Raw genomic sequence first — 13,467 nt, forward strand, 5'->3', positions numbered from 1 at the left:
GAGAGAAAAAATGTCAGACAGGGCCCTCACCTGTTTCTCAGTGTGCTAAATTGCAGAAAGGCGATACCCACCTGGACTCCGCCCCACCTCGATGCCCACAGCCAGTAAGGAGGGAGGAAGCTGCAGTTTCAGAGGCACCTCCTCACAATGAGGTGGCCCAGCCTACACCACTCTATCTGAACCTGTCAGAACTGAGCCGCCAACCCCCAGTGAACTATGGTCCAGCTGTCCTATCCCCCAGCCTCCTATCCTGGCGTTACATACGAGATCCCAAGTGAAGGGACCAACAACATTGCTGCCTTAGGGCTTCAGACAAAATCGGACAGAGAAGGAACAGTGCACGCCGTGGTAAATGTCCAAATGTTAGAAGTGGCCAGAGAAGGAGGCCCTATGCTAGTTCAGAGACCCTGGACATTGGAAGACATCAGGAGCAGCATGACGCATCTGCCGGCTCGCCGCGAAGTAGAAGGATGAAAATATGGGGATGAACTTCAGATATTCTGCAGAGAATTCAGACCCACCACTCCAGAACTACGACGACTGCTCATGGTAAAACTTGGCACGGACTGAGTCAAGGTTTCAAGGTCAAGGTTTGATCAACCCAAAGTGTCATGATTAAGTCAATGCAAGGTACACAGCATAAATTGCGGCGCTCCAGCAGAGGCTGATGAACACCTTTCCTGTGCGAATGGACATGACAAAAATAGTGATGTGTAAACAACAAGACTCAGAGACTGTATCACAGTACCTGTCCAGGCTCACTGAGATCCTCGACGCAAACTCAGGCTTAGAGAAACGCGACGCTCTGGCAGATGGGCAGGCGGCCATCACAGCATGGGAGGCACATCTCAGAAACAGCTTTATGAATGGCATGAAACCAGAAATTGCCGCTTTAATCAAACAACAATGTATCACCTCGGACACCAGAAGCCTCACACAAGTGGAGAGGTATGCAATCCATGTGGAGAAGCTCCTATGAGAGACAAAGGAAAAAAAGATGGAGTGGAAGACCAAAAGCATGCAGATGAGGAAGACCCGGCCATCAGGGCTATGGACCAGGATTAAACTGTTACAACTGTGGAAAAGTGGACATTTTGCAAGAGACTGTCCAAAGCAAAAGTGAACTGATGGGCGGAGCTAAGGGAAGGGTGAGGCACCTGGGAACAGAAGAGGTGACATCAGACACCCAAAATATCAGTTAGCTCACAAAGAACAGGAATATATGCACACACCCACATCCAACATTAGTCAAACTGACAATTCACAAATGTCTGAACCAGTCATGACCCTTAACCTTTTAAAGTATAATGCCTCTCCTTTTACACAGTTACCATGTACATCACTTGTAGGTAATGGGAAAAGTGTCACATTTTGGGTAGATCAGGAGCAATGTATTCAGTAATAAAACACTGCGAATTAAAAGAACCCCCGAAAATGGGTTCACGGTCACTGCATTCCATGGGTGTGACAGGACATTCAGTATTGGAACGTTTCTCTGAACCGTTAGTTTGTGAATGTGAAAATGGGAAAAGAGTAACCCACCAATTACTAATATTGAACTTCATGTCCAGTCGGTCTACTGGGCAGGGACTTAATGTGTGTTTTACACTTAAATGTTAATGTCCTCACCTCAAGGAGTATCAATAACTGATGACTCCTCTTTTTGAACTCCATTTGTTAAAGAAACAGAGCTCTGTGTTTATCAATGGTCCATGCATAACAAGCCTAGAGGCTGTGGCCATTTGTTGACATTGGCACATGATAAGATGAAGGACAACTATGTTGATTTTATGTTGTCCTCTGCCCTTCATTGCACAGTGTAAATGCATGAAGGAAGAGACTTTAATTTTGAGAAAGAATGGTTTATGGATATCCCAGAAAGTGAAGAGCTGTACGTACATTTACATTTATTCATTTAGCAGATGCTTTTATCCAAAGTGACTTACAAATGAGAAAATACAAGCAAACCTATATTGGTGTGACAAATCTCGTGCATGTTCAAATTAAGTGACAGTTGCATGTATTTTTGTCCAAGAATCAGCGCCCCAAGTCTCATTAGTCAAAATAAAGTACAAACAGTAGAAAGATGTGGGACCGTGGGTCAGATTGTGTGAGAGTGGGAAAATTACAGATTGGGAACAGAAACCCACCTCCAACATTTGGTACAGCCTAACTCTGGGAGTTTATATATATATATATATATATATATATATATATATATATATATATATATATATATATATATATATATATATATAAATAAAAAAAACCTTTCTGGAAATGTGCATGGTTAACCTGGATGTAATATGTTATGACAAGGGAATGTTTCTGAACCTTGGGACAAGCCCCAAACCCCTAGAGATACACCCACAATTGAAGAAGGTGCCTCTCAGGCTGTGGGCCCAAGGGAAACTTGATGTAGTCCTGATTAAAAGTGCACTACCAGTCGTGATCATGCCCAAATCTGACTTTAGGCCCAGACAATCTCAATTCCCTCTTAAATCAGAAGCTATTGAGGGCATTATACCAGATTTCAATTCATTATTGAAGGCAGGGGTCATTGTTCCCTGTCCTGATTTGTCAGTGGACGCTCCAATATTATTATAACAGTGTGAGAAGCAAAAAAAACCACCCTACAACCTGATGAATGGTGATTTGTACACGATTTGTAAGCGGTTAATGCAGCAGTCAGAGAGCTCCAGACGTGCAAAATTTTTACACTACATTAAGCCAGGTTCGAGCAAATAGCGAATGGTTTTCAGTTGTAGATCTAGGTAATGTGTTTTTTCAGTATATCGCTTGATAAAGACAATCAGTTACAGTTTGCATTCATATTTGACGGACATCCTTACACTTTCACTCACTTGTGTTAGGGATATTGTGAGTCACTAACGATATACAACCAAATGCTTAAGGACAGCTTAGCACCTCTATCACTTTCTCCAGGGCACAGTGTGAAACTGACACCATTAAATTGTTGCAGCATCTTGCCAAAGATGGACACAAAGCCAGTCTCTCCAAATTACAGTATGCACAAGAAGTGAGATTTCTTCAGTCATGACATTTCTGCAAAGGGAAAGAAACTCTCAGCTGACAAAGTATCTGCAATCCAGAAGATTCCCAAGCCTCTGACGAAGGAACAAGTTCTCTCTATCCTAGGTATGTGTTCATATCGAAGATCTTTCATTCTAAACTATACCATTCTAGAAGCACCGCTCAGAGAGATGGCATATGCAACAGGTTGGACAGCTCATTCTCACGCAAGTTGGATCCAGTCGCTGCAGAGTTTCCCGTGTGTACATGCACTAACAGCAGCTGAGAAAGCTGTGGTGTCATCCAGAGACCTGGTAGGTTACTCAGAATTGAACCTCTTGGTTCCACATGAGGTGTTGTTACTCCTACTTGAACAGAAAACCTCACACCTTTCCACCCAATGGTGGCTGCACCATAACACTATACTACTAGACATGTCAAATGTCACTATAAAAAACGATGTACTGTGCTTAACCCTTCTACTCTTCCAACAGAGGGAGACGGGGAACTACATGATTGCGTTGTACTGACTAACGAACTCTGCTCTTCTAGAGTCGACCTGAAAGATGTTCTATTGGAAAACTCAGATCTGATCCTCTTTGTGGACGGGTCTACGTCACGTGACCCAGAGACAGGTAAAAATCGAGTGGGCTATGCAGTAGTGACCGCACATGAGACGGTCTGTCAGGAAGTCTCCCCTCAAACCTTTCAGCACAAGCAGCTGAACTAACTGTATGCCCTCATAGAGGCATGATGACATGCTGAGGGACAGTCAGTAAATATCTACATAGACAGTAGATATGCCTTTTGAGGTAGTGCATGATTTGGGGACAATTTGGAAACACAGGAACTTCCTGACGAGTTCAGGAACACACATAGCCCACGACAAACTAGTCTCTGAGCTGCTGGACGCAGTCCTACTCCCCAAAACTATGCAAATGTGATGCACACACTAACAAATTAGACCATGTTTTCCTAGGAAAGCGCGAGCAGACAGTACAGCAAAGCAAGCAGCTGCATCTATGGTAATAAAACTCAAAAGAAAATAATCACTCGTTCTTTACAGCTTCCAGACCTCCAAGCACGGGCTACACAGACGAGGAATAGGCTGTGTGGCGCAAAGCAGGCTGCACGGTTGTTGACAGAGTTTAGCGATTCCCCCAGGGCTGTCCTTGTCTTCAAAATTGATGCATGACAGGGACCATGCGTCAAAAAGGGGGATATGATAGCTGTGATAAAGCATTGGTTTCTCTAATTACTCTAAAAAAAAAAAAAAAAAAAAATAATAATTTTCATTTACACTGTTTGCGCAACTCATAACATGGGTTGAGGTTTGAAGGTAGAGAAGGCCATGTTCCTATGTCCAAACAGGACTCAGACGCTGTAGCAAAGGTGTTGCTTAGAGAAGTAATTCCTAGATGGGGAACTCCCATAAAAAATCACCAGTGATAATGGCACACCTTTTGTGAGCCATGCCCTTAAGTAGGTGGGTGAATATTTGGGTATTGACTTAAAGCAGCACTGTGCATATCATCCAGCTAGTGTTGGGGTGGTAGAGAGAGAAAATGGGACACTAAAAAAACAGATTGAGCAAATGCTGTTCTGAAACAGGCTTAGGATGGGATTAGCCCCTTTGGGATGCTGTTCGGGAGACCTCCACACACAGGAATTGGACCTGTGACAGCTCCTCTTCCTGACACTACAGCATGTGATGATGCAATGTTAAATTACTGTGCAACCCTGTCCTCTGCTCTGCAATCTATCCACAAGCAGGTAAAGGCGGCATTTCCAGCTCTAGCCGTGGTGCCGCTGCATGATCTGAAGCCCAGAGAGTGGATCGTGATCACGGACTTCCGCAGGACCAGGTGGAACAAGCCATGGTGGTCTGGGCCATTCTAGATGTTTTTCATCACTCACTCCGTGGTAAAGGCCAGCCAGAGAGCCACATGGATGCATGCGAGCCACTGCAGGAGGGTGCCAGTGCCAAGCACTGAGTGCAATAGGAGAACTAGACCATAATTCTCCATCAAGAGGCCTCTAGGAGGACCTACACTCACGAGCAACGATCTGCATATATACACCCACACACGACACACCAATCCCATGTCACTCCACAGTAGACGGTCTTAAGTGGTATCTAATAGCCTGCGAAATCACGGACATGTAGTTTTTGGAGAAAATGTTGATGACACGGAAACTATACTCTTAGGAGGACTGAACTTCGTTAGTGCGTACCCTATAGCCATGTGACCAGGACAAAGGTTAGAAGACGTGACTTTGCTACCGCACCTCTTATGCCCCAAAGCTCCCTGACCACAGACTACTGTTGCAGACTTGACACGAATCATTTGATTTGGACCTGCACATCCGCTCATACATACAAATCTTTTCCTAATCGTGCACCCTTCTCCTGGTATAGGTGGCATCTGTTAGTAAGCCCTGTCATAGGAATAAACTTACAAATCATTGGGACCTTTCCCGACAACACTGGGGGGTCCGGGGGTAGACCCTTAAGCTGGAAAGATAAACCAAAGCGCAATATTGAAGTTTATTGGGTGGAAGACTTAATGATCAATCACACCAATCACATCGTTGCAGCAGAAAGAGTGCATGCCACACACACTTTTACCAAAATTTGGTATTTAGCTGATCGTGGTGACGGGACTAAGTGCCTAAGATTTCTATAGGTCCCATATAAGCCTACGAAGTTCTTTAGTAGACTATTGCTGCAGATTGAATGACAATTAGTAGTTAAAAGCCCGTATGAAATGATATTGGCCACCTCTGTAAACTGTTCTGTATCACCTTTCATCATAAGACTCATTGCCAACAGTGCTACCCACACAACACAACGTCATTCGTCCCCTTGTCATGCAGACACATAATGGTTATTCTATCATTGAACACATGCAGTCTGCAATACGCAACCCTTTGGGGTTTGATTGGCTGAACTCAGTACTCGGGGGATGGGGCTTGTGGATATTAACTGTCTGTCTACCAATAGGTGCAATAATTCTTCTTGTCTTGCTCATTTTGCCTTGTATTGTTTCTCTTGTTCGGAGCAGTCTGTCACGCTCGTTGAAATCACTAATGACCAAATGCTGATGTTGACAAAGACTGATTACTATCCCTATGATGACCAACCTGACTTGTATCCTAAACCTGACTGGGTACTACATCCTCCCAGCGACACTGACGATGACGACCCATTGACATCTATGTCACACCTATTGTAAATATTCCTTTGACCATGACGATTCTCATTTCACTCTAAAATAAGCTTGCTTGAAAACAGGATACTTTATATCCTCAAAAACTGCCTTAGTGCCTTCATTATGTCTGTATCATGTTGAATTCAGTTGAACCGTGAAAGGATTGTGAAGTTCCGATGTATTCACAGCACTGTAATTTCTCTGTTCATTTTAGTTATCATATTTTGTAATAATAAAATGGGGGAAATGTGAGGGAAATTACTAATTTTTACTTTGTAATAAGTTTGTTCTTGTTCTGTTTCATTCTCATGTGAGGATAATGGCTAAGAAGGCCATGTCATTTCACTGAGATCAGTACAGAATGTTTATCTGCTTACAGAGACAGAAACATGTTCTTCTGTTCAAGGTTCATCTAAACATCTTCCAAGAACCTAAAACAAAGCCTGTTTTAACTGCCTCAAACTGCTTATCAGTACACAGAATTGTCATGCTCTGAGTTTCATATATATAGTAGTGGTTTAGTACAATGGTGTCAGAGCGCTCTCATTATTCTATCCTGCTTTATTCTATCCTGTATTAACCATCTTTTTGTAATAAATCTTTTTACCTTCAGAGAACGAGTCTGCGAGTGTTGTCTAATTTCCACAGCACTATCTATCTACCTACCTATTTTGTGATTCAAGCCTGATAAAAGTCCACTGACCAATTTTTTTTTAATCCAACAGCAAAAAAATCTACATTCAGCAGGTCATGATGATAATTGTGTGATTTGTCAAGTGAATGTTTTTTCATTTCTGAGAAAGAATGTAGATCTTCAGTCTGTATGCTGCTGCCACCTAATGGGCTGACTGTAATACCAAGAGTCTCCAAAATGGAAAGGGGGTGGGGGGAGCAATGTTCAATCTTTGAAGGCTATTTCTCCATCATAAAATTCAATGTGATGTTTAGAGAAAACAACATAAAACAAAACATGATCTCACTTGTATCACTGTAATAATAGATGATTTTAGTCAATGGAGAATATACAGAAGTTATGGTTAGGGACAAATTTAGGGTTAGGGGTTATAAAAAATATCCAAACAAAACAGCTTTTTCTTTCTTATGTGATTTGTGTCACGAGTCGAGGTTGAGCCAGACGCAAGTGCAGATAATGATATTTATTGAAACAAACGTACTAAAAAACAAAAGACACAAAGACAACTTGGAAAACTACTGTGGCACGAAACAAAAACACCGAGACATGAACAACGAGAGTCTAAGACAACTTGGCATAATACTGTGGCAAAACTAAACATAAACTAACAAGATCAAGAAACATGGAACACAGCGGTCTAAGACAACGAAAGACAAGCACATAGTGCAGACCAGGACTATACACACACACACACACACACACACACACACACACACACACTGCTCATTAACCAAAACGTGAATCAGGTGCAGGTGCAGACAGCTAGTGCAGCACAGTGGCTGATGGGAAGTGAAGTCCAGAGTTTTTTGATACGTGACAGAACCCTCCCCCAAGGGCGCTACTCCCGGAGGGCCCAAAATTATACGTCCTCCATCTGGTGGTCCTGGCCCCCTGGGAATAATGTCCCCAGCAGAACCAGGAGGCCGGGCGGCTTCCACAACGGCACAGGGAGGCTGAGATACTTCCTCGGCGGAGCAGGAAGGCGGGGCGACGTCCTCCACGGGACAGGAGATGGGAGCGACGACCTCGGCGGAGCAGGAAGGCGGGGCGACGTCCTCCACGGGACAGGAGATGGGAGCGACGACCTCGGCGGAGCAGGAAGGCGGGGCGACGTCCTCCACGGGACAGGAGATGGGAGCGACGACCTCGGCGGAGCAGGAAGGCGGGGCGACGTCCTCCACGGGACAGGAGATGGGAGCGACGACCTCGGCGGAGCAGGAAGGCGGGGCGACGTCCTCCACGGGACAGGAGATGGGAGCGACGACCTCGGCGGAGCAGGAAGGCGGGGCGACGTCCTCCACGGGACAGGAGATGGGAGCGACGACCTCGGCGGAGCAGGAAGGCGGGGCGACGTCCTCCACGGGACAGGAGATGGGAGCGACGACCTCGGCGGAGCAGGAAGGCGGGGCGACGTCCTCCACGGGACAGGAGATGGGAGCGACGACCTCGGCGGAGCAGGAAGGCGGGGCGACGTCCTCCACGGGACAGGAGATGGGAGCGACGACCTCGGCGGAGCAGGAAGGCGGGGCGACGTCCTCCACGGGACAGGAGATGGGAGCGACGACCTCGGCGGAGCAGGAAGGCGGGGCGACGTCCTCCACGGGACAGGAGATGGGAGCGACGACCTCGGCGGAGCAGGAAGGCGGGGCGACGTCCTCCACGGGACAGGAGATGGGAGCGACGACCTCGGCGGAGCAGGAAGGCGGGGCGACGTCCTCCACGGGACAGGAGATGGGAGTGACGACCTCATCGGAGCAGGAAGGGGGAGCGACGCACTGAGCGAAGCAGAGCAAAGGAGCGACGACCTCGTCGGAGCAGGAAGGGGGAGCGACGCACTGAGCGAAGCAGAGCAAAGGAGCGACAACCTCATCGGAGCAGGAAGGGGGAGCGACGCACTGAGCGAAGCAGATCAAAGGAGCGACGACCTCGTCGGAGCAGGAAGGCGGAGCAACGACCTCGGCCGAGCAGGAAGGGGGAGCGACGCACTGAGCGAAGCAAAGAAAAGGAGCGACGACCTCGGCCGAGCAGGAAGGCGGAGGCCGAGCAGGAATGCAGATCAAGAGCCATTATAGGGGAGGGAGGGTGGGAGTTGGTCTCAGCCCCGACCACAGATTCCCCCTCCCGTCGGCGTGTCCTGGCGTAATCCATTACAAATGCTGGGTGTGGCCTGGTGCATGGTCTGTCCAGCTGCGGCAGGCCTAGCATGCGGTTATTCTGCGCGAGCAGTTCATCTGTCCTTCTTCCCTGCTCCAGCAGTCCTAAATACCACTCCGCATATGCTTCAAACCAGGCATCCATCGTGGGGATCTGCTGCTTCTGATAGTTGGTCTTTCATTCTGTCACGAGTCGAGGTTGAGCCAGAAGCAAGTGCAGATAATGATATTTATTGAAACAAACGTACTAAAAAACAAAGACAACTTGGAAAACTACTGTGGCACGAAACAAAACACCAAGACATGAACAACAAGAGTCTAAGACAACTTGGCATAATACCGTGGCAAAACTAAACATAAACTAACAAGATCAAGAAACATGGAACACAGCGGTCTAAGACAACAAAAGACAAGCACATAGTGCAGACCAGGACTATATATACACGAGTGCTCATTAACCAAAACGTGAATCAGGTGCAGGTGGTCATGTGACAGCTAGTGCAGCGCAGTGGCTGATGGGAAGTGGAGTCCAGAGTTTTTTGATACGCGGCAATTTGTCAAGTAAACTATGCTTTTTCTTTTCTAGGAAAAGAAGCATGGACCTGTTTATCAACATGCCATTTAAGCAATTATCAAAAAAAAAAAGAAGCTTGGGGACAATATTTTGATAACATGTTGAAAAGGAACAGTGATTCTTTTTATGCTCATTGCTTCTAAATACCTGTTATACCTTGTGGATGCAGAAGGGGATGCTGATGTCTGTATGCTGCTGCCACCTAATGGGCTGACTGTAGTCTCTACAATGGAAAAAAAAGAAGTGTTCAATCTTAGACATCTATTTCTCCATCATAAAATTCTATCTGATGTACAAACAAACAAAAAACAATGATCTCACACTTGCAAGTCTGTAATAATTGGCATGATTTTAGCCATCTGAGAAGATACCGTAGCTACAGTTAGGGAGGAATTTAGGGTTAGGGATTATAAATAAAATCCTTTCTTTCTTTCAGTTCAGGCCTGATGATAAGTGCATTGGTCAAATTCTTCTTCAGCCCATCAGCAACACATCTAGATTCAACAGATCATGACTGATAATAGTTATAATGTGATTTGTCAAGCAAATTATGTTTTTTTTCTTTTCTAGTGTGATGGCGAGACTGCAGCCCACGCACGTCAAAGCTCCTCACACAACTGCCAGCAGGGTGGTAGAAGGACAGCACCACTTCAGCACCCTAAACCTTTTGGATAGCACAAAAGTACACGGTTGTGAGTCGGGGCGGCAGAAGCACACACAGCTGGCAGCTAATGAGTGGAGCAGCAGCTCTTCACCCTCCCGGAGAAGTCAGGAGGATATCAAAGGACACAGCGAGCATGCTAACGGGAGCCAGGTTTCCTATGAGAACCCTAATAGAGCATTTGTCTGTCTCCCATCTAGAGGCGGACCAGGAAGACGATGATGACGACAACGACAATGTAGAAGTCAGTGCGCTCTAGCCTCACCGCGCTTTCCAACTATACTGAAGCACCGCCCCTGTCACTCTGGGAACCGTCTCGATGATGCTGCATCCCACGCACCAAGACCCACACCAGGCAGACCGTGCCCCATTCTTACACATGCACCACAAGTGCACCTCCCCTCAATACACTGACTTTTTTTTTGTTTGTGTAAATAAAAGAGCACTTATTCCCCACGTCTGCCTCCATGTGTCTGTGCTCTGCCCTACTATTTGCTCGAGGAAGGCAACTAGAAAAGAAGTATGGACCTGCCAAGCACCCAAAGCTGTACATTCACAGACGTGTTACAATTGTTGCATAAGAAATCACAGGAAAGCAGTGCCATAACTGTAGGCAAAGGGATTCAAGAATGATTTGTAGTTTCATGCATTTGCCAATCCATTACAGGCGAATGGTGCTGAATATCAATATTCCATTGTTACAGTTTGTTCAGACAAGACTCAAGATGATATGGGCCAAATTTGGTGAAGATTGGACACAATTTTTAGGAGTAGCAAAAATGGCAGTTAGATAGAAGCATTTTTAACATGTTATTGTTACTTTTGACCAGTATGTGTTACTGGCATGAAATTTGTTGCATAGCCTCAGGTCATGGCCCTGAAGCTGCCTACCAAGATTTATGTCTTGCCTCTTGCCTTCTCCCTCTTCTGCATTCCTTCTCCTTGACATTTAACAGCTGCCCACCCACACACAAGAGATGAAATGTCCTGGACCTGGTCTTCAGTCGCCTCTCTCCAGCTACAGGCATCAATGCTACCCCACTCCACACCTCCGATCTCAACTTGGTATCCTTCACCATCACTATCCTTAATAAAACCAGCTGTCAATACTTCTCTCCTACCCATCGAAACCTCCATTATATTTCTCCATCCTCCAAAGCTTCCTGCATCCTATCATCCTTTCCAGGCCCAGACTCCTTTTCCTCCCTACCATTGCAGTTAGCCACGTACACTTTCCTCATTCACAGACCTGCTCTGCCCTCTATCCTCTAAACCCAGGAAGATCTCTTACCCTGTTCCTTCGCTGTTGTATGTGTTATGAACACTGAAGACACTTTGCTACAATGTAAAGTGTTGAGTGTAAAACTTGTATAACAGTGTAAATTTGCTGTCCCCTCAAAATAACTGAACACACAGCCATTAATGTCTAAACTGCTGTCAACAAAAGTGAGTACGTAAGTGAAAATGTCCAAATTGGGCCCAATTAGCCATTTTCCCTCCCTGGTGTCATGTGACTTGTTAGTGTTACAAGGTCTCAGGTGTGAATGGGGAGCAGGTGTGTTAAATTTGGTGTCATTGCTCTCACACTCCCTCATACTGGTCACTGGAAGTTCAACATGGCACATCAGGGCAAAGAACTCTCTGGGGATCTGAAAAAAAGAATTGTTGCTCTACATAAAGATGGCCTAGGCTATAAGAAGATTACCAAGACCCTGACACTGAGCTGCAGCACAGTGGCCAAGACTATACAGTGGTTTAACAGGACAGGTTCCACTCAGAACAGGCCTGGCCATGGTTGACCAAAGAAGTTGAGTGCACATGCTTAGCGTCATGTCCAGAGGTTGTGCTGGCCGAAATTTAGCCTATTACCCAAAGACACTTAAAATTCAACATAGAAGCAAATACTCACATCTGTGAACCCAGTTGGAGATAGGAAAAAAGACACCAGCCGTGATTGAGAAGCAAGAGTCCAGATTTTATTTCCACCTCACGAGATCCACACCAATGAGAACTCTCAGAAGTGATCTGACACCTGGAGCTCAAGCTCCAGTATTTATACTGTATTTACACAGTAGATAACCAATATATTTTAGAAAGACTATGATTTCAATACCAATAGGGTTAAAAAGAGCTCATCTACATTACCATGATGTTTAAAAAAAGGCTTATCAAATTTACCATGGTGTTTTGAAAGAGGCTTATCAAATTTACCATGATGTTTTGAAAGAGGACTTTCTGACTACCATTAGGATTGAAAGTGGGAGAGCCGGTGCAGCCACTGTGGTGCAGCAGTGGACAGATCGTTTCCACAGCGAGTCTATTTTTGCTGTGCTGCACGTGCTTAATTAAAGTGATAGCGCATAGTTCTTGGTCAAAATGAACATGAATTGACACGAAAATGTAGTAATTTCACCGTAAATGCATACAATTAAAGTATACTACTGTTTTTCCACAGTCATCTTATTACTTTAAGCAAACAGAAGCATAGAAAACCAAAACACTTACCAGGAGTTGCAAAAATAACTAATGCGGTCAGAATTATATCTAAAGTATATTTTTTAATGCGAAATACACTACACAGCTTGTTATAGTGTGTGTGGATGAGGTGGGGAGACACACGCATCTCATCACATGACAGGCTGGTTATCGTAGAAAGTTGTGTAAGATCTGCAGGATTTCTTGTATAAAGATTTAAATGTAAAAGAAAAGATATGGGAGGCAGTTTCCTCTGCTGTTTGTGTGGATGGTAAGTTTTCATTAAAAATGTTTGTGATACTGATTTTCATGTAAGAGAAGTACCATGTTTAAATGTTTTGCCACTTGCTTGAGTAATATAATATATATAGAAGTAATGAATGGAATATTACATTATTTATATCTATTGTGTTTAAACATGAATACATCTATCAAAGATTGTATTACTGTACTGTGTTGCTCCAAAATTCATTCAAGTCCTGTCACCCTCCACCTTCATGTCCTTTTCTGAATGTGTTCCACCACAGATCAGTAGAGCACTGCAAACGTGTTGTTCTAGGAGACCTGGATCTCCAGAATTTGTATTCTCAGCCCTGCCATTATTTCTTGCTTAATGTAAATACAAGCTGATATAATATGTTAAGTTCATATATTATAATGCCTTG

The sequence above is a fragment of the Ictalurus punctatus genome, chromosome 20 (assembly GCF_001660625.3).
Source record: "Ictalurus punctatus breed USDA103 chromosome 20, Coco_2.0, whole genome shotgun sequence".
NCBI classification, from domain to species: Eukaryota; Metazoa; Chordata; class Actinopteri; order Siluriformes; family Ictaluridae; genus Ictalurus; species Ictalurus punctatus.